Genomic DNA, 22,205 nt, shown 5'->3' on the forward strand with positions numbered 1-22,205 from the left:
ACTCCAGTATTCTTACCTGGAAAATTCCATGGACATAGGAGCCTGGTGGGCTACAGTCCAAGGTGCCTCAAAGAGTCAGACACAGCTCAGCACACAAGTGATGAATTTGGCATAAGTTGATACTTATGAGTAATGCATACATGGGTATTCATTATACTAGTCTTTCTATTTTTTTGCATGTTTAGAATTTTTCATAATAAAAAGTAGCAAAAGAAAAAAATTCTTACAACATTTTCAGAGACCTGTTTTAGACATAAAATCTCTTTTATTAAGACAGAGACACACTGTCTGCCTTTCAGGTCGTGCCAACTCAAGCTCGCCCTTGGACTGGGCTATGCCTATCTCATTTTAGCAGCTGGCAGAGATACACAGTGCCTTTCCAGGATGTAAGCCATGAGCACAGAGAACTTATGTGGTGCTCCTGAAAGTACTCCAAGCCTCAAGACCCATTATCCGGGGAAAACATGCACTCACTAAACATTATTAAACATATAAAGTAACTATTTCAGATCATGTCATCCTTATCTTTCCAGTCAATCAGACTGCAACTTCAAGGTCACCAGTGCCCTCCTTCTCTACACCCCATCTCTCACAGGGGGCCCTTTACTCCATGCCCAATGTCAAAGTCCTTTATTACTGCTCATGTCCACCATTGGAACAACACAAACTCGTTTCTTTATTCTAGCCCTTCTCTTCCCTGGAGCAAACTTTATTTATTCTTTTAAAATTAATTTATTTCTTTTAATAGGAGGCTAATTACTTTATAATATTGTAGTGGGTTTTGCTATACATTGACATGAATCAGCCATGGGTGTACATGTGTTCCCCATCCTGAAACCCTCTCCCACCTCCCTCCCCATTGCATCCCTCAGGGTCATCCCAGTGCACCAGCCCTGAGCACCCTGTCTCATGCATCGAACCTGGACTGGCAATCTGTTTCACATATGATAATATACATGTTTCAATGCTATTCTCTCAGATCATCCCACCCTCACCTTCTCCCACAGAGTCCAAAAGACTGTTCTTTACATGTGTCTCTTTTTCTGTCTCACATATAGGGTTATCATTACCATCTTTCTAAATTCCATATATATGCATTAATATACTGCATTGGTAGTTTTCTTTCTGACTTACTTCACTCTGTATAATCGGCTCCAGTTTCATCCACCTCATTAGAACTGAGTCGAATGCATTCTTCTTAATAGCTGAGTAATATTCCATTGTGTATATGTACCACACCTTTTTTATCCATTCATCTGATGATGGACATCTAGGTTGCTTCCATGTCCTGGCTATTGTAAACAGTGCTGCAGTGAACATTGGGGTCCATATGTCTCTTTCAATTCTGGTTGCTTTGTTGTGTATGCCAGCCATGGGATTGCTGGGTCATAAAGCAGTTCTGTTTCCAGTTTTTTAAGGAGTCTCCACACTGTTCTCCATAGTGGTTTTGCTAGTTTGCATTCCCACCAACAGTGTAAGAGGGTTCCCTTTTCTCCACACCCTCTCCAGCATTTATTGCTTGTAGACTTTTTCATTCTGACCAGCATGAGATGGTACCTCATTGTGGTTTTAATTTGCATTTCTCTGATAATGAGTGATGTTGAGCATTTTTCATGTGTTTGTTAGCCATCTGTATGTCTTCTTTGGAGAAATGTCTGTTTAGTTTTTTGGCCCATTTTTTGATTGGGTCATTTATTCTTCTGGAATTGAGCTGCATGAGCTGCTTGTATATTTTTGAGATTAATTCTTTGTCAGTTGCTTCATTTGCTATTATTTTCTCCCATTCTGAAAGCTGTCTTTTCACGTTGCTTATAGTTTCTTTCATTGTGAATAAACTTTTAATTTAATTAGGTCCCATTTGTTTATTTTTGGTTTAATTTCAATTAGTCTGGGAAGTGGGTCATAGAGGATCCTGCTCTGATTTATGTCAGAGAGTGTTTTGTCTATGTTTTCCTCTAGGAGTGTTATAGTTCCTGGTCTTACATTTAGATCTTTAATCCATTTTGAGTTTATTTTTGTGTATGGTTTTAGAAAGTGTTCTAGTTTCATTCTTTTACAAGCGGTTGACCGGTTTTCCCAGAACCACTTGCTAAAGAGATTGTGTTTTCTCCATTATATATTCTTGCTTCTTTTGTCAAAGATAAGGTGTCCATAGGTGTATGGATTTATCTCTGGGCTTTCTGTTTTGTTCCATTGATCTATATTTCTGTCTTTGTGCCAATATCATACCATCTTGATGGCTGTAGCTTTGTAGTATAGTCTGAAGTCAAGCAGGTTGATTCCTCCAGTTCCATTCTTCTTTCTCAAGGTTGCTTTGGCTATTCCATGTTTTTTGTATTTCCATACAAATTGTGAAATTATTTGTTCTAGTTCTCTGAAAAATACCATTGGTAGCTTGATAGGAATTGGATTGAATCTATAGATTGTTTTGTGTAGTATACTCATTTTCACTATATTGATTCTTCCAATCCATGAACATGGTATATTTCTCCATCTATTTGTGCCATCTTTCATTTCTTTCATCAGTGTTTTATAGTTTTCTATATATAGGTCTTTTGTCTCTTTAGGTAGATTTATTCCTAAGTATTTTATTCTTTTCATTGTAATGGTGAATGAAATTGTGTCCTTAATTTCTCTTTCTGTTTTCTCATTGCTAGCGTATAGGAATGCAAGGGATTTCTGTGCGTTAATTTTATATCCTGCAACTTTACTGTATTCATTGATTAGCTTTAGTAATTTTCTGGTGGTGTCTTTAGAGTTTTCTATGTAGAGGATCATATCATCTGCAAACAGTGAGAGCTTTACTTCTTCTTTTCCAATCTGGATTCCTTTGATTTCTTTTTCTTCTCTGACTGCTGTGGCTAAAACTTCCAAAACTATGTTGAATAGTAGTGGTGAGAGTGGGCACCCTTGTCTTGTTCCTGACTTTAGGGGAAATGCTTTCAATTTTTCCCCATTGAGGATAATGTTTGCTGCGGGTTTATCATATGTGGCTTTTATTATGTTGAGGTATGTTCCTTCTATTTCTGCTTTCTGGAGGGTTTTTTTTTTTAATCATAAATGTATGTTGAATTTTGTCAAAGGCTATCTCTGCATCTACTGAGATAATCATATGGTTTTTATCTTTCAATTTGTTAATGTGGTGTATTACAGTGATTGATTTGCAGATATTGAAGAATCCTTGCATCCCTGGGATAAAGCCCACTTGGTCATGGTGTATGATCTTTTTAATGCGTTGTTGGATTCTGTTTGCTAGAATTTTTAAAAGGATTTTTGCATCTATGTTCATCAGTGATATTGGTCTGTAGTTTTCTTTTTTTGTGGCATCTTTGTCTGGCTTTGGTATTAAGGTGATGGTGGCCTCATAGAATGAGTTTGGAAGTTTACCTTCATCTGCAATTTTCTGGAAGAGTTTGAGTAGGATAGGTGTTAGCTCTTCTCTAAATTTTTGGTAGAATTCAGCCTTGAAGCCATTTGGTCCTGAGCTTTTGTTTGCTGGAAGATTTCTGATTACAGTTTCGATTTCCATGCTTGTGGTGGGTCTGTTCAGATTCTCTATTTCTTCCTGGTTCAGTTTTGGAAAGTTATACTTTTCTAAGAATTTGTCTGTTTCTTCCAAGTTGTCCATTTTATTGGCATATAGTTGCTGATAGTAGTCTCTTATGATCCTTTGTATTTCTGTTATCTGTTGTGATTTCTCCATTTTCATTTTTAATTTTGTTGATTTGGTTCTTCTCCCTTGTTTTCTTGATGAGTCTGGCTAATGGTTTGTCTATTTTACTTATCTTCTCAAAGAATCAGCTTTTAGTTTTGTTGATTTTTGCTATTGTCTCCTTTGTTTCTTTTGCATTTATTTCTGCCCTAATTTTTATGATTTCTTTCCTTCTACTAACCCTGGGGTTTTTCATTTCTTCCTTTTCTAGTTGCTTTAGGTGTAGAGTTAGGTTATTTATTTGATTCTCTTGTTTCTTGAGGTAAGCTTGTATTATTATGAAACTTCCCCTTAGCACTGCTTTTACTGAGTCCTATAAGTTTTAGGTTGTTGTGTTTTCATTTTTATTCGTTCCTATGCATATTTTGATTTCTTCTGTGATTTGTTGGTTATTCAGAAGTCTGTTGTTTAGCCTCCATATGCTTGTATTCTTAACAATTTTTTCCCTTTAGTTGACATCTAATCTTACCGCAATGTGATCAGAAAAGATGCTTGGAATGATTTCAATTTTTTTGAATTTACCAAGGCTATATTTATGGCCCAGGATGTGATCTATCCTGGAGAAGGGTCTGTGTGTGCTTGAGAAAAAGGTGAAATTCATTGTTTTGGGGTGAAATGTCCTATAGATATCAATTAGGTCTAACTGGTCCATTGTATCATTTAAGCTTCGTGTTTCCTTGCTAACTTTCTGTTTAGTTGATCTATCTATAGGTGTGAGTGGGGTATTAAAGTCTCCCACTATTATTGTGTTACTGTTAATTTCCCCTTTCATACTTGTTAGCATTTGCCTTACATATTGTGGTAGAGCACACTTTCTAAATGTTATCAGACAGTTCTTTCAGAAGCAAGTTGAAAAATCTACTTGGAAAGAGTCAGTGGTTCCCCAATCTGGCCCCTTTTACTAATGTAAAAGCCTATCTATATTTTCCACAGAAGGCAATGGCAACCCACTCCAGTACTCTTGCCTGGAAAATCCCATGGATGAAGGAGCCTGGTAGGCTGTAATCCATAGGGTCGTGAAGAGTTGAACACAACTGGTCGACTTCACTTTCACGCATTGGAGAAAGAAATGGCAACCCACTCCAGTGTTCTTGCCTGGAGAATCCCAGAGACAGAGGAGCCTGGTGGGCTGCTGTCTATGAGGGTTGCACAGAGTTGGACACAACTGAAGTAACTTAGCAGCATCTATATTTTCATAATGTCAACCAAGCATTGACAAGAGAATGTTGGATCCCACCAAAAAAAGATACCCCACATCCAAGGGCAAAGAAGAAGCCCCAGCAAGACAGCAGTAGGGGTCAAATTGCATTTAGAATCAAACCCATACCCACCAGAGGTGCTTGGAGAGCTCAAACAAACCTTGCGCACATCAGGACCCAGAGACCCCACAGAGACTGAGCCAGAACTGTGTTTGGGTGTCTCCTGTGGGGTCCGGGTCAGCAGTGGACTTCTGCAGGGCAGGGGCTCTGGGTGCAGCAGACCTGCGAGTGGCATAAGCCCTCAGGAGGAGGTCGCCACTAACCCCACCATGGAGCCGCCAGAACTTACACGGGACTGGGGAAACCGACGCTTGGAGGGCACAAAGAATACCTTGTGTGCATGAGGACCCGGGAGCCAGGGGCAGTGACCCACGAGAGACTGACCCAGACTTGCCCATGAGTGTCCAGGAGTCTCTGGTGGAGGCATGGGTCGGCAGTGGCCTGCTGCAGGGTTGGTGGCACTGTGTGCAGAAGTGCCTGCTTGGGACCTTTTGAAGGAAATCGCCATTTCTTCATTACCTCCACCATAGTTTGACCTCAGGTGAAACAATAGGGAGGGAACACAGCGCTGTCCATCAACAGAAAATTGAGTTAAAGATTTGCTGAGCATGGCCCTGCCCATCAGACAAGACCCAGTTTCCCCTTCAGTCAGTCTCTCCCATCAGGAAGCTTCTGTAAGCTGCTTATCCTTCCCCATCAGAGGGAAGACACACTGAAAACCACAATCACAGAAAACTAACCAATCCGACCACATGGACCACAGCCTTGTCTAACTCAGTGAAACTATGGGCCATCCCATGTAGGGCCACTCAAGATGGATGGGTCATGGTGGAGAGTTCTGACAAAACGTGGTCCACTGTAGAAGGGAATGGTAAATCACTTCAGTATTCTTGTCTCGAGAACCCCATGAACAGTATGAGAAGGCAAAAAGATACGACACCAAAAAATGAACTCCCCAGGTCAGTAGGTGTCCAATATGCTACTAAAGTAGAGTGGAGAAATAACTCCAGAAAGAATGAAGAGATGGAGCCAAAGCAAAAACAACACCCACTTGTGGATGTGACAGGTGATGGAAGTAAAGTCTGATGCTGTAAAGAGCAATACTGCATAGGAACCTGGAATGTTAGGGCTATGAATCAAGGCAAATTGGAAGTGGTCAAACAGAAGATGGCAAGGGTGAATGTCAACATTCTAGGAATCAGCGAACTAAAATGGACTAGAATGGGTGAATTTAACTCAGATGACCATTATATTTACTACTGTGGGCAGGAATCCCTTAGAAGAAATGGAGTAGACATCATAGTCAACAAAAGAGTCCGAAATGCAGTACTTGGATGCAACCTCAAAAACAACAGGCTGATCTCTGTTCATTTACAAGGCAAACCATTCAATATCACGGTAATCCAAGTCTATGCCCTGACCAGTAATGCTGAAGAAGCTGAAGTTGAATGGTTCTATGAAGACCTACAAGACGTTCTAGAACTAACAGTCAAAAAAAGATGTCCTTTTCATTATAGGGGACTGGAATACAAAAGTAGGAAGCTAAGAGATACCTGGAGTAACAGGCAAACTTGGCCTTGGAGTAAAAAATGAAGCAGGTCAAAGGTTAACAGAATGTTGCCAAGAGGGTCATAGTAAACACCCTCTTCCAACAAAACGAGAGAAGTCTCTACACATGGACATCACCAGATGGTCAATACCTAAATCAAATTGACTATATTCATTGCAGCCAAAGATGGAGATGTTCTATACAGTCAGCAGAACAAGACCGGGAGCTGACTGTGGCTCAGATCATGACCTCCTTATTGCCAAATTCAGACTTAAATAGAAGAAACAGGGAAAACCACTAGACCATTCAGGTATGACCTAAATCAAATCACTTATGATTATACAGTGGAAGTGACAAATAGATTCAAGGAATCACATCTGATAGAGTGCTAGAAGAACTATGTTTGTAGGTTCATGACATTGAATAGGAGGCAGTGACCAAGACCATCCCCAAGAAAAAGAAATGCAAAAAGGCAAAATGGTTGTCTGAGGAGGCCTTACAAATAGTTGAGAAGAGAAGCAAAAGACAAAGGAGAAAAGAAAATATATATCCATTTGAATGCAGAGTTCCAAAGAATAGCAAGGAGAGATAAGAAAGACTATCTCAATGATCAATGTAAAGAAATAGAGGAAAACAACAGAATGGGAAAAGGTCTCTTAGAGATCTCTTCAAGAAAATCAGAGATACCAAGGGGACATTTCATGCAAAGATGGACACAATAAAGGACAGAAATGGCATGGACCTAACAGAAGCAGAAGAGATTAAGAAGAGGTGGCAAGAATACACAGAAGAACTGTACAAAAAAGATCTTCATGACCCACATAATCATGATGGTGTGATCACTTACCTAGAGCCAGACATCCTGGAGTGCAAAGTCAAGTAGGCCTTCATCACTACGTACAAAGCTAGTAGGGGTGATGGAATTCCAGTTAAGCTATTTCAAATCCTGAAAGATGATGCTGTAAAAGTGCCGCACTCAATATCCCAGCACATTTGGAAAACTCAGCAGTGGCCATAGGACTGGAAAAGGTCAGTTTTCATTCCAATCCCAAAGAAAGGCAATGCCAAAGAATGCTCAAACTACTGCACACTTGCACTCATCTCACACACTAGCAAAGTAATGCTCAAAATTCTCCAAGCCAGGCTTCAACAGTACATGAACCATGAACTTCCAGATGTTCCAGCTGGATTTAGAAGAGGCAGAGCAACCAGAGATCAAATCGCCAACATCTGTTGGATCATCTAAAAAGCAAGAGAGTTCCAGAAAAATATCTACTTATGCTTTATTGACTATACTAAAACCTTTGACTGTGTAGATCACCAAACTGTGGAAAATTCTTCAAGAGATGGGAATACCAGACCACCTGACCTGCCTCCTGAGAAACCTGTATGCAGGTCAGGAAGCAACAGTTAGAACTGGACATGGAACAACAGACTGGTTCCAAATCGGGAAAGGGGTACGTCAAGGTTATATATTGCCACCCTGCTTATTTAATTTATATGCAGAGTACATCATGTGAAATGTCAGGCTGAATGAATGATTCCACAAGCTGGAATCATGATTGCCGGGAGAAATATCAATAACCTCAGATATGCAGATGACACCACCATTATGGCAGAAAGTGAAGAACTAAAGAACCTCTTGATGAAAGTGAAAGAGAAGAGTGAAAAAGTTGGCTTAAAACTCAACATTCAGAAAACTAAGATTATGGTATCTGGTCTCATCACTTCATGGCAAATAGATGGGAAAACAATGGAAACAGTGAGAGACTTTATTTTAGGGGTCTCCAAAATGGTGACTGCAGCCATGAAATTAAAAGACTCTTGCTCCTTGGAAGAAAGGCTATGACCAACATAAACAGCATATTAAAAATCAGAGACACGACTTTGCCAACAAAGATCTGTCTAGTCAAAGGTACGGAGAAGGAAATGGCAACCCACTCCAGTGTTCTTGCCTGGAGAATCCCAGGGATGGGGGAGCTTGTGCGCTGCCGTCTCTGGGGTCGCACAGAGTTGGGCACGACTGAAGTGACTTAGCAGCAGCAGCAGCAAAGGTACGGTTTTTCCAGTAGTCACGTATGGATGCGAGAGTTGGACTATAAAGAGAAAGCTGAGCTCCAAAGAATTAATGCTTTTGAACTGTGGTGTTGGAGAGACTTTTGAGAGTCCTTTGGACTGCAAGGAGATCCAACCAGTCCATCCTAAAGGAAATAAGTCCTGAATATTCACTGGAAGCACTGATGCTGCAGCTGAAACTCCAATATTTTGGCCACCAGGTGCGAAGAACAGACTCATTGGAAAAGAGCCTAATGCCGGAAAAGATTGAAAGCGGGAGAAGAAGGGGACGAGAGAGGATGAGATGGTTGGATGGCATCACCGACGTGCTGGACATGAGTTTGAGTAAACTCCGAGAGTTGGTGATGGACAGGGAAGCCTGGTGTGCTGCAGTCCATGGAGAGCAGAGTCAGACATGACTGAGCAACTGAACTGAACTGAACTCGCCTTCTTAGAAAGAGATGGAGCATTATTGTGGGCTCTTGTGCCCCCTGGTGGTAGAGAAGGAAAAATACAAGCAGTGGAGTCTAGAGATTGGACGGTATGCCCTGTCTCTATGTCCTTGAGCCTACACCCACCCTGTGAGAGACGGTGTCCACAAAGGGCGAGAGCAACACACACACAGTGATGAAACACCCTGCCTGTCGCAGGAGACGCAAGAGACTCAGGCTCGATCCCGGGTGGGGAAGATCCTCTAGAGAAGGAAATAGCCCCCAGCTCCAGTGTCCTTGCCTGGAACATTTCCTGGACAGACAAGCCTGGCCGGAATGGTCCAGGGGTGCAAAGGGCCAGACACAACTGAGCGACTGAGTACACACTCACTCACGTTAAACAGCTTTGTTCACTTCTAAGCGGTCAGCACTTCTGCTGGTGCAAGAATAGCCAGAAGATAAAAAATACTCCTATTGCATCTGCATCTTTGTCACCAGGATTTTGTAATAAAATGGTGGAGGATCGTCTCAAACTTCCCAGTTACCCTACTGGCCAGGAGGACTAATCTATATCTCTGGGGCGTCTTGCGGGGGTGGCCGGGGGGAGTGGTCCTAAGCTGCAGTAGCCAAAACAAAATTTTTTGAAGTTTCATAATCTATTATAAAAACACGTGTGACTGCTACATTCTAAGGCACTAATATATCACTATGTTTAACATAAAAATGATATTTACCTCAAATCTCTGAATAAAATGAATTCTGTAGAAGGATTCACCATCTTTATTCAAAGCATCTTATCCCCCATGACCTTTGGGCCCAAGGGTCCCCAGTGTCAAGGGCAAAGAGGTCATGGTGACCTCATGGGGCCAGATTCTTCTGGTTCCAACCCCAACCCTCCTGTTTTCCATCCATCTCACACTGGCAGACTAACTCACAGCTCTGAAACCCAGTTTTCTTATCTGTAAAAGCAACATGAAGCTCTGAGCTCTGGAGAGAGAGACAGACCTGTCGAGAATGGTGAAAGCACTGTCTACATGGTATTTTACAAGTTGCCAAACATTCCCGTGAGTTACTGTATGTGGGAACTTGGGCCCCTTGATGTGGAAGAGAACTAGAAACCTCAGTTTGTGCCTGGAGGGGCTCCGTGCTTATAGGCAAGCGACTTAACCCCTGAGAGCATCCAAGAGCTCCCAAGGGGTAAGTTATGAGTGAAAGACCCGGGATAATGACATTGCAGGTGGTTGGGATAACTCAGCGCAACTTACCCCCTCCCCTTCATGAGGGACTCCCAGGTGGAGCTAGTGGTAAAGAACCCTCCTGCCAATGCAGGAGGCAGAAGAGACGTGGGTTCCATCCCTGGCTCGGGAAGATCCCCTGGAGGAGGGCATGGCAACCCACTCCAGCATTCTCCCCCGGAGAATCCCATGGACAGAGCAGCCTGGCTACAGTCCCTGGGGTCGTGAAGAGCCGGACCCGACTTAGAGGCTAAACAAGGACAACGGTACACACAGTAGTGCCTGACTCGTGGGGCAGGAAGGGCTCCTGCAGGAGTTTGTGTTTGGCAGGCCACAGGGAGACAGGCTCAGAGAGGGTCCCCTCCGTCAGCATGCCTTGCTTTCCCCCGGTGGGATATCCAGGATTTAAATCTGGGTTATGATTCCAGATCCAGCTGTATTTTGACTGTTCTCCAGTAAGATCTTCTGGGATTGGGCTGTGCATTTTATATTAATTCCTCAAGCCCCTGGGGTGGGCCCACAGGGATCAGTGCTCACACAGTATTCCCAAATGTAATCAGTAAAGCCTCTCAGGCTAATTACTTCTGGTTCAAGAAACAATGCACCATTGTTTCCTACAGAGGTTGGCGGATAGACAGAAGCCCCCGTCTAGTGGAACTTCTCCCTGGGACTAGGCAGTCCTCTCAGTTGTCTTAAGGTATGCTAGGGAGTCAGCATCACTGTTCTGATACCTACTACCTGCCCGGGCTCAACAGAAAGTAAAAGCAGAAAAAGACGGTAGATCGTTTTCTCCAAATATAAAAGAACACTGAGGCCCACGGAGTTTGGAGCCCTGACCCACACTCCTATGCCTACATCATAACCGGAGCCTTCCTCAGCAGGGCTCCACCAAGCCCACCAAGCCCAGCCATTACCGCTGTAAGCAGCCTGCTCAGCCATTATCTGTCCACGTGTTAGGTGTGTGCCCCAGCCCCACCTAGTCCCTAAGCTGAGGCAGAGAGAAGTTTCAAAAATGCAGATCTCATCAGATCACACCCTTGCTTAAAATCCTTAATGACTTCCCAAGCAAAATCTTCACAAAGCAAAATTCCAATCATACCCTGAAGTATCTCACCCTCTTCTACATCTCCAGGCCTTCCCCACACCCTCTCCATCTTTCTCTGCACTCCAAACATGCTAACCTTTTTCTATTCTTCCCACCTCTGGGCCTTTCCATGTGGTGTGTCTTTTCCTGGAAGCTGCTCTGTCACCCTCCACTTTCTATATCCTCTAGGTCTCAGCTTGTGTAGCTTTCCCAGGAAAACCTCCCACAAACCTATAGACCCTAGGTGATGTCAGACCGCTCTCTCCACCTCCTCACAACATCTTGGATTTTTCTTTCATGGTATCATCACAATTGGAGGGAATCATTTAAGTAGCTGTTTAACGTTTGCTGACATGCTATGAGTGTGGGTGACGCCGCCAGAGTGGACACCCCTAGGCCTGGGGTGGGTGGCATGGTACAATGCAGTTGGGACAGGCAAGTTAGAGCTTCTGCACAGGGTGCAGAAGTGATCCGGGGAGGGGAGAGAAGGTGTCAGATCATGGGGGCAGGGGCAAGCTCAGCAGTCACTGCAAATTTGGGCACAGAACTCAGAATTCCAAGAATTCTAAATTCAAACCAGGGTTTCTGGGTTAACTTGAAAGCAAATAAACCATTTTATGTAATGATTTGTTACTTGATTTATAATCATTAAATGGACACAGGCCATTGGAAAAGACCCTGATGATAAGAAAGGTTGAAGGTAAAAGGAGAAGAGGGCGGCACAGGATGAGATGGTTAGATAGCATCACTGACTCAATGGACATGAATTTGAGCAAACTCTGGGGGATAGTGGAGGACACGGGGGACTGGCACGCTGCAGCCCCTGGGGTCGCAAGGCACTGGGCTGACCACTGACAACAATGTGGACCTCAATTTGTATTCTAGCCCAAAGGCTGATGACAGGATTTGTTAAATGAGTAGATTTTATCCCTGGATCTCAGCATTTACCACATGGAGTGATTGGATGAAAAAAATGTATGTATGGTTCATGCAAATCAATTCCCTCAATGGCAAATGCATTTTATTTATTTAATATTTAAATAAAAGGAAGATCCAGCTGCCAAATGTAATCTGCCTACAGAGGGTGAGCTATTTTTCTCAGGGCAGCTCTGACTTGAATGTGTCCTTTCCATGATTCAATAAGAAATACAATTAATCACAAGGGCTAATATTTATTGGGCCCTTATGTTCAAGCACTGTTTTAATCCCTTTACATGGATTGATCCTATGAAACAGGTATTGTTATAATCCTCACTTCACAGATGAAAAAAAATTGAGATTCAGGGAAGTTAAGTGACTTGCCTAAGGGCACACAGCTAGAAAACAGCAAATCTAGAATTAAGTTCCCAGCATTCTGGGTTATATATTTTGCAATGTGATTTGTGCAAAAGTCCAAGTCCTCCTGTGCTCCCCCCCTGCCCCCCGCAATAGTGATCTCTGGGAGCGCTTGGAGTCTTAAGTCTGAATGCCACACTCCCTAATGCTGAGTTGCCTTTGCAATGGGTGAGAAATAATAGGGGATTAAATTTGGAGTTTAGTTAGCCAGATTACCCCCATCCCTGAGAAGTATTCCATCTAATTTTTACATTCAGTCTCTTCCTGCTGCCTTATGGGAAGGCAGAGATAAGATAAAGAACATCTCATTTATTTTCAACAATGAAGGTTATTGGATTTTCACTTAATAATGAATGATATCAAGGGACCCAGATTGGGGGGCGGGGATCAAAGTTCCCTAAAGGTGAATTTTTTACATGCTGTAAACTTTTATTAGCAAATATATTGACTGCCTGAAAATGCTCTAGTCCACCTGAGTAGAGCTTTATTGTTAGAATGGAAAAACCCAAGCCCCAAAGTGAAAGCAGAGAAGTCCTTTCCTGTTCTCAGGCAGTAGGCTCACTGGTCGTAGCTCCAGGGACCCCCAGGGGGCAGTCTAACCGATAGGGATGGAGTGGGAGAAGTAGAATGAGGGACAGAAGGGAGGAGAGCCTGGAGGTGGACGCAGAGGGTGGAGCCTCCCGAGTATTAACTCCCCAGCTACATATTTTCAAAAGATGCTCACGTTCTCTGTTGTGTGTGGGCGGGGTGAAAGGGAGACCATTACGAAGGTCATGCTCAGTATCAAATTGCTATATGCCCTATCCCAGGAACATTCAGAAGCCCCTGCTATAGGAAGGATTCAGGTAGTGTCAATATTAATCAACAATTAATAAATGACAAAAATATTTTTAGTTTAGTATTTTATTTTAGCATTATTCTCTGCAGCATTACTCATAACAGCAAAAAATGTAAACACCTTTCGAACTTTGTACCTGGTGCTCAATGAATATCAATTCTCTTCCTCCTCCATTCTCATCCTGATCTTCCCTTCCAAACTTACAAACCTGTATTTCACAGAGTCCTTATGATAATAAAATGAAACAAACACTTCTCTGCTCCACACAACTGCCTTTCACTAGTAACCACGATTTACTGAAATGAAGTAATGTAACAGTTGCCAACACACGGTATAAGCTTAACAGTTTGCTAAGCAAAACAAAAATGGTTGGGACATGGCTAAATGAAAAGGACAATGCTCCCCTGTCCCAAGCGTCTGTGGATGTATCCCAAGTCAGAGTGATGGAAAGAAACCAGACTGCAAACTTGGGATAGTCCCAGTGCTTTCAAAGCAGGTAACAAAATCCAGGCTTTGTCATCAGTATTCCTGAAATAAAGTCCACACAGTTCTCAGAGGAGAGTCACTTCCGGACCAGAAATTGGCTGCCTTCTCAAATGGTCATTCAGAAGGCACCTTGTTCTTCACTACAAGCCCTGGTTGTCCCGTGACCGAATCTTACCTGCTCCCTGAGACAGCCGCCTCGTGTTTCCCCTCTGCTTGCCCTGCCACCCTACCACACAGATGCCTTTTCCTTTGCTCTCACATAGCCTTCTTTGGTAGGGAGGTCACTTGGGAAGCCTGAAGGTAGATTCTGGCCTTGTAATGATCCAGCTTATGCAACTGACCCTCAGCAAGCCATTGGCCTCTCTGTGCTCTCTCTATCTGCAAAACAGTAATGATCTGGGGTTTCCCTGGCCGTCCAGTGGTTAAGACTCCATTCTTCTGTGGCAAGGGGCATGGGTTTGATCCCTGGTCAGAGAAGTAAGATCCGCATGCCACATGCCATGCACAGTGCTGCCAAAAAAAAAAAAAACAAAACACCAGTAATATCTGGTCATTGTGTGATTGTTATGTTTGAGATTCTCTTTCCTGAAATGTTCACTGAACCCTCCTATTTCCTCACCTCCAGTTAGCATTACCCTAGTTGTGTGTTATCTCTCTGTTAAAGCACTATGGATGCCTTGGTTTCATCTTTTCTTCCCACATCCCTGGATCTCAGTCTCTTTATTGGCTGTGATGCTCAAGAAAGTTTGATGAGTGAATGAATGGGAAAACAGTAAAAAGTATGATGCTCGAAAGTAGTCAAACTTATCTATAAAAGTCCAGATAGTTAATAGTTCAATATTTGTGGGCCTGTTGCAACCACAAGAACTAAAAAGCCTCTTGATGAAAGTGAAAGAGGAGAGTGAAAAAGTTGGCTTTAAACTCAACATTCAGAAAACTAAGATCATGGCATCCAGTCCCATTACTTCATGGCAAATAGATGGGGAAACAATGGAAACAGTGAAAGACTTTATTTTGTGAAGTCACTCAGTCGTGTCTGACTCTTTGCAACCCCATGGACTGTAGCCTACCAGGCTCCTCCATCCATAGCATTTTCCAGGCAAGAATACTGGAGTGGGTTGCCATTTCCTTCTCCAGGAGATCTTCCTGACCCAGGGATTGAACCCAGGTCTCCCGCGTTGTAGACAGATGCTTTACTATCTGAGCCACCAGGCACTTTATTTGGGGGGGGCTCCAAAATCACTGCAGATGGTGACTGGAACCATGAAATTAAAAACGCTTGCTCCTTGGAAGAAAGACAGCATATTAAAAAGCAGAAACATTACTTTGCCAACAAAGGTCCGTCTAGTCAAAGCTTTGGTTTTTCCAGTAGTCATGTATGGATATGAGAGTTGGACTATAAAGAAAGCTGAGCACTGAAGAATTGATGCTTTTGAACTGTGGTGTTGGAGAAGACTCTTGAGAGTCCCTTGGACTGCAAGGAGATCCAACCAGTCCATCCTAAAGGAAATCAGTCCTGAAGATTCATTGGAAGGACTGATGCTGAAGCTGAAACTCCAATACTTGGGCCACCTCATGCGAAGAGCTGACTCAGTGGAAAAGACCCTCATGCTGGGCAAGATTGAAGGCAGGAGGAGAAGGGGACGACAGAGGATGAGATGGTTGGATGGCATCACCAACTCGATGGACGTGAGTTTGAGTAAACTCCGGGAGTTGGTAATGGACAGGGAAGTCTGGTGTGCTACAGTCCTTGGGGTCGCAGAGTCAGACATGACTGAGCGACTGAACTGAACTGACTGAACTGCAACCACTCACCCAGCTGGTGTGTCCCAAAGCAGCCATTGACACAGGTAAATGAATGGATGTGGCTGTGTTCCAATTAAATTTTATTTATGGACACTGAAGTTGAATGTCATCTGATTTTCACATACCATGAATTATCATTTTTTCTTAATCATTTTAAAATGTAAAAGTCGTTCTTTGCACATGGGCACACAGAAAGTTGCTGCAGGCCAGATTTGGCTCACAGGCCCTAGTTTGCCAGACTCTGCTCTAAAGCAATAGCAGGTGTGTGCTCAGTTGCTAAGTCATTTCCCACTCTTTGTGACCCCATGGACTGTAGCCTGCCAGGCTCCTCTGTCCAACGGATTTCCCAGGCAAAAATACTGGAGTGGGTTGCCATTCCTTCTCCAGGGGATCTTCCTGACCCAGAGATTGAACCTGGGCCTCCTGCGTTGCAGGCAGCTGTAACTCTGGGCAACCAGGAAGCCTAAAGCAATAGCAGATATGATTTTTTTTACAGGTGATGCTGGGACTGCTCACAGGTACCTCTCCTTTCGTGTGAATAGATACTGAGATGCACCAAGTATGTGACACCAGGCTGTGTCTCCCCACCGTCAGCAGGGAGGCTCCTCCTGTCACCTGCTGCCCTGTCAACCTGAAGGTCTCACCAGCTGCCTTCCCTTTATTCTGGCCCCTCAAATGATCTATGAGGTCATATTCCTACTCCTGGGGTGCCTGGACTGGTTTTCAGTACACAGGTCATCTTCCCAGCAGTGGGTCACATGTGAGCTCTGCCCACATCTGCAGTGCAAGGGTTATTCTTTGGACATGCAATTTGGTTAAGAATTGGGGTGAATTTGCCTCTGTCCTTTCTTAATCATTGTGCAATTACACTGATTTATGTTATAAAACCTTTTGTTCATTGAACACCTTGTTGTTGTTGTTGAGTCACCAAGTCGTGTGGGACCCCATGGAATGAAGCACATTACTATGTCCTCAATTAGCACTGCGCTACGGGACTTTTCAAGTCTACCTCATTTACAAAATGATTTGAAAGTAGCATTGATGTCTCCATCACCAAAATGGGCTTCTTTCTCTTTCAAGACCTGTTTAACCGAGGGAGGTTGGTAGGAACCAGCTTTGGAAGCATAAAAAATTTGTTGAGAAGGGAGGTATAATAAAACCATCAGTTATGAGAGTTTAATACACACCAGGTGCCATTCTACAAATTCTCCAATGAAAGGATCAAAGCAAATGTAAGAGGGCAGATAATATTGTTATTTCAATTTTATGTAGCAAACTGAGGCTTAAGAAAGTTTAACTGGTTGAAAGTCATTCATCTAGGAAGTAGGAGAGTGAGGTTTTGCCCAAGTGATCTGACTCCAGAGCCTCTTCCTTTTAACAATTTTGTCCCAGAATCGTTAAAGTCATAAGTGTATTTCATCATTTTCCACCATCAGTATAAAGTTTTGGCTAAGTCTCCTCTTATTCCTTTAGGGTATTTTTATATTGTTACATCACTCCATATTCTTTTATGAATTCCTTTTTCTTCCATCATCACCACCATTTCCCTCTCTCTCTCTCTCTTTTTTTTTTTTTAATATTTTTTTGGCCAGAATGAATGTGGGATCTTAGGCTTCCCAGGTGCCTCAGAGACTCAGGAGATGCAAGTTTGACGCCTCAGTCAGAAAGATCCCTTGGAGTGGGAAATAGAAACCACTCCAATATTCTTGCCTGGAAAATTCCATGGACAGAGGAGCTTGGTGAGCTACAGTCCACGGAACCACTTTGAAGGGGTCATTTCAATGTCCCAGTTATAGTCATACTATATTATATCCCATAGGTACATAGTTTAATAATAAGCATATGTCCTGTATATACATATGTTATATGGAGTATTCAGAAGTCTGAGGATTTAAGGCTTGGGGTCATCTCTTGTGATTGTTAAGTGCCAAAGATAAACAAGAACATAATTTGTTTCTTTATAAGAAATATGACCTCCATGAGAACTGATCTTTTGCCCTATTTTTCTGTGCTCTAAACCATTATTTTCCAAACTATATTCCTCAGTACGTTAGTTCCATGAGTGGTTAATAGTGTACCTCTTAAAAAGGGTTCCCCAATCAAATACCTGCAGTGAACTCTACCACAAGTTTTTGCCCTCATAATAAACAGGGTTCCCATAGAATCTAAGGCATGGACTGCTCCGTTCTCACCTCGAATGAGGCTGCTGCCTCATCCTATGCTAATGAGGACACCATTCTCCCGAGATTACAACGTTATCGGCTTCTCAGGTACTTAAAATGTACAGATTATTGTTCAGCTGGGGATACTTCTCCAGGACATTAACTTCACCAATTACGAATGCATTTTCTCATTGTTTCTTCTTTCTCAGTTTCATTTCCTGAGGGTTAGGAAAATAGCTTTCCTCCACATTCAGACAATAGCCTCCACTCACCTGCCTAAACCTTACCCTCCTTCCTTCAGTTTTCATTCCTTCTGTTCTTGCCAAGTCTCTTGACTACTTCAGGGCTTCACTGGATGTAGTAACCTTGACCTTTTAATGACCATCCCCCTCCACAGTCTCATTCTCTGCATGAAGTCTACAGAGGCTTAAGGCCCTGTGAAAACAGTTCCTCATTCATTCATTCAGTTGTTAAAAATTAAGGACCTATTTTGGGCTGGACGTTGTTGTAGGATCTGGTTGACAGGATTCAGTAAATGAATGGATTTCATCCTCTGGGATTTGGGAAGCTCTGGTAAGTAATGCATGGCTAGGTAGGTATATTTATCTTTTAGGAAGAAAAATGCTCTATAAATCAGGGAACTATTATAATATTTACATATTGGTCCCATGAAAAATGATTTAAGCAGTTTTCACTGTATTAAGACTCCCGATAATTTGCATTTATATAAGCACATTATTGGCACAAATTTGTCCCTCTGAGTAGCTCCACTTAAAGTGGTTTTGCTTTAATTATCTCTCACAGAGCAACTATAAAGTGATTGTAAAACAATTTGCAAGTATGTGTGTTACCCATAAATGCTAAATAACAGTTAAATTATAAACACTATGCAGTGGAATCTGACATTTCTCAGGATAATATTTCAGTTGCTCACCTAATGTGCTGTCAACTCTGGAGCATTAACATCTGGATAAGATAGATGTGTATCTGGAGAGGTAAGGAAGAGTGTGCGCTTGCCTTAGGAGCATCCCAAAGGAAGGAGAATCTTCTTTTACCCTCTTTTTTTTTTTTTTTTTTCTGTATCTTACTAACCCTCAGTGGACCACATGAAATGATTTCCAAAGCAAACCAAAGTAGTCATGAAACATGTATGTATTCAAGGGCTAAACCATGAGTTCAGATATCTAAGGTGTTTTAAATATTAACTGATGAATGGATACAATAGACATCTGAACACTTCCTTTGATCCTTCATTAATGGACTCAATGCAAGTCACTGTGAATGACATCTTGGAGACAGCTCCTGATGATATCTACATAGTCACTATCCTCCTCTAGTGCTTTGAAGGTAGCATTTATTTTTGCTAGCAGTGCAGAAGTAAGTTTAAAGTTCTCAGTCTCTGCTCACTCTGAGCATAGTTAGTCTGTGGGTCCTTTCTGGAGCTTACAGTTTCATTTCCAACCCATTATCTGATTCTCCTAAGGACCAGTAGAGGGAAAGGACAGAATGGTCATCAGTCCTATTCCACAGGTGAAGAAACTGTGATTCAGTGTGTCAATGGTTTATGCAAATTCACACAGGGATAAACGAGAGACAGAACCTGAACTTAGATTCTAAAGTCAAGGGAGGGAAGGGTGCTGCAAATACGGGGCATCCACAAGACAGTTTCCTCTGTATCACACGCTTCACGGGCTTCCCTGGTGGCTCGGCGGCAAGGAACCTGCCTGCAACTCCAGAGACCCGGGTTGATCTCTGGGATGCGAAGATCCCCTGGAGAAGGAAATGGCAACCCACTCCAGAATTCTTGCCTGGGCAATCCCATGGACAGAGGAGCCTGGTGGGCTAAAGGTCCATGAAGCTGCAAAAGAGTCAGACATGATTTAGGGACTAAATAACAACACAGGCTTCACAGTGAAAAAAGTGACAGTTGGAAATATGTACTTCCGCATTGCTACATGAATGCCTGAATGAATCAGCAGTTCTATGCTGGATTCCTGTGCTTCCTTCTCAGACTTGCTGTCTTCAAAAAGACACCCTTTGGGATGTTTACCTTTGTGCCCTTTGCATCCTTCTTCCAACCACCACCCCAGCACCACCTATCACATCAGCCTATTTCCTTCTCTGTCCCTGATGAACCACAGATGAAAAAAGCCCCTCCTGTGCCCCAGTTAGTCCTCTGGGACACTTCTCTGAGCCAGATGTGGGCCTGGAGAAGGAGCACCCTTGACAGTTTCATTCTCCATCCTGTGCTTTTTATTATTTTTATTTTTAATTTTTTAAATTTTATTTATTTTTAATTTTAATTGGAGGCTAATTATTTTACAATATTGTAGTGGTTTTGCCATACATTGACATGAATTAGCCAAGGGTGTACATGTGTTCCCCATCCTGACCCTCCCTTCCACCTCTCTCTCCATCCCATCCTTCACGGTCATCCCAGTGCATTGGCCCTGAATACCCTGTCTCATGCATTGAGCCTTGACTGGCGATCTTTTTCACATATGATAATATACATGTTTCAATGCTATTCTCTCAGATCATCCCACCCTCGCCTTCTCCCACAGAGTCCAAAAGACTGTGTCTCTTTTGCGGTCTCACATATAGGGTCATCATTACCATCTTTCTAAATTCCATATATATGCATTAGTATACTGTATTGGTGTTTTCCTTTCTGGCTTACTTCACTCTGTAGAATAGGCTCCAGTTTCATTCACCTCATTAGAACTGATTCAAATGCATTCTTATTAATAACTGAGTAATAAATGCATTCTAATTAATATACATTGTGTATATGTACCACAGTTTTCTTATCCATTCACCTGCTGATGGACATGTAGGTTGCTTCCATGTCCTGGCTATTGTAAACAGTGCTGCGATGAACACTGGGGTCCACGTGTCTCTTTCAACTCTGGTTTCCTTGGTGTGTATGCCCAGCAGTGGGATTGCTGGGTCGTATGGCAGTTCTCCTTCCAGATTTTTAAGGAATCTCAGCATTGTTCTCCGTCCTGTGCTCTTTAAGTTCTTACAGACATGGGGACACCAGACCACCTTACCTGGCTCCTGAGAAACCTGTATGCAGGTCAGGAAGCAACAGTTAGAACTGGACCTGGAACAGCAGACTGGGTCCAAATAGGAAAAGGAGTACCTCAAGGCTGCATATTGTCACCCTGATTATCTAACTTCTATGCAGAGTACATCATGAGAAACACCAGGCTGGATGAAGCCCAAGCTGGAATCAAGATTGCCGGGAGAAATATCAATAATCTCAGATATGCAGATGACACCACCTTTATGGCAGAAAGTGAAGAGGAACTAAAGAGCCTCTTGATGAAAGTGAAAGAGGAGAGTGAGAAAGTTGGCTTAAAGCTCAACATTCAGAAAACTAAGATCAAGGAATCCAGTCCCATGACTTCATGGCAAATAGATGGGGAAACAGTGGAAACAGTGAGAGATTTTATTTTCTTGGGGCTCCAAAATCACTGCAGACAGTGACTGCAGCCATGAAGTTAAAAGACACTTGTTACTTGGAAGAAAAGTTATGATAAACCTAGACAGCATATTAAAAAGCAGAGACATTACTTCATCAACAAAGTAACGTCTAGTTACTGTCTAGTCAAACCTATGGTTTTGCAAGTGGTCATGTATAGATGTAAGAGTTGGAGTATAAAGAAAGCTGAGCACTGAAGAATTGATGCTTTTGAACTGTGGTGTTCAAAAGAGAAGACTCTTGAGAGTCCCTTGGACTGCAGAGAGACCAAACCAGTCCATCCTAAAGGAAATCAATCCTGAATATTCATTGGAAGGGCTGATGCTGAAGCTGAAGCTCCAATACTTTAGCCATCTGTTGTGAAGAGCTGACTCGTTTGAAAAGATCCTGATGCTGGGCAAGATTGAAGATAGGAGGAAAAGGGGGCATCAGAGGATGAGATGGTTGGATGGCATCACCGACTCAATGCACAAGAGTTTGAGCAAGCTCTGGGAGTTGGTGATGGACAGGGAAGCATGGTGTGCTGCAGTCCATGGGGTCACAAAGAGTCGGACACGACTGACAACTCAACAACATTAACAGTCCTGTGCCCTGTCCTGACTCTGGGCTGAAGTTTAGAGCTCACATGTGTTTGGATTTATACTGCTATCTGGCTTATGATCCAAAGTGAGGAGAGATTGGGAGCCTTCAAATTAACCGCAGTCTTGGCAGAGAGATGTCACCCCTAGAGCACGGGGAAAGAAAAGCAATTACATAAAAAAAATAT

At 42.7% G+C, this 22,205-nt stretch overlaps 1 long non-coding RNA gene across 1 annotated transcript; it reads right to left on the minus strand.

The window, feature by feature from the left end:
- Nucleotides 1-1,198: 1,198 nt before the first annotated feature.
- Nucleotides 1,199-20,808, minus strand: LOC120874808. The gene is made up of 2 exons (XR_005723724.1): nt 20,772-20,808; nt 1,199-1,256 (listed from the first exon to the last, which is right to left on the minus strand). It is a non-coding gene; the product is annotated as an uncharacterized LOC120874808 (long non-coding RNA).
- Nucleotides 20,809-22,205: the final 1,397 nt, after the last annotated feature.

The sequence above is a fragment of the Oryx dammah genome, unplaced genomic scaffold (assembly GCF_014754425.2).
Source record: "Oryx dammah isolate SB20612 unplaced genomic scaffold, SCBI_Odam_1.1 HiC_scaffold_15, whole genome shotgun sequence".
NCBI lineage: Eukaryota > Metazoa > Chordata > Mammalia > Artiodactyla > Bovidae > Oryx > Oryx dammah.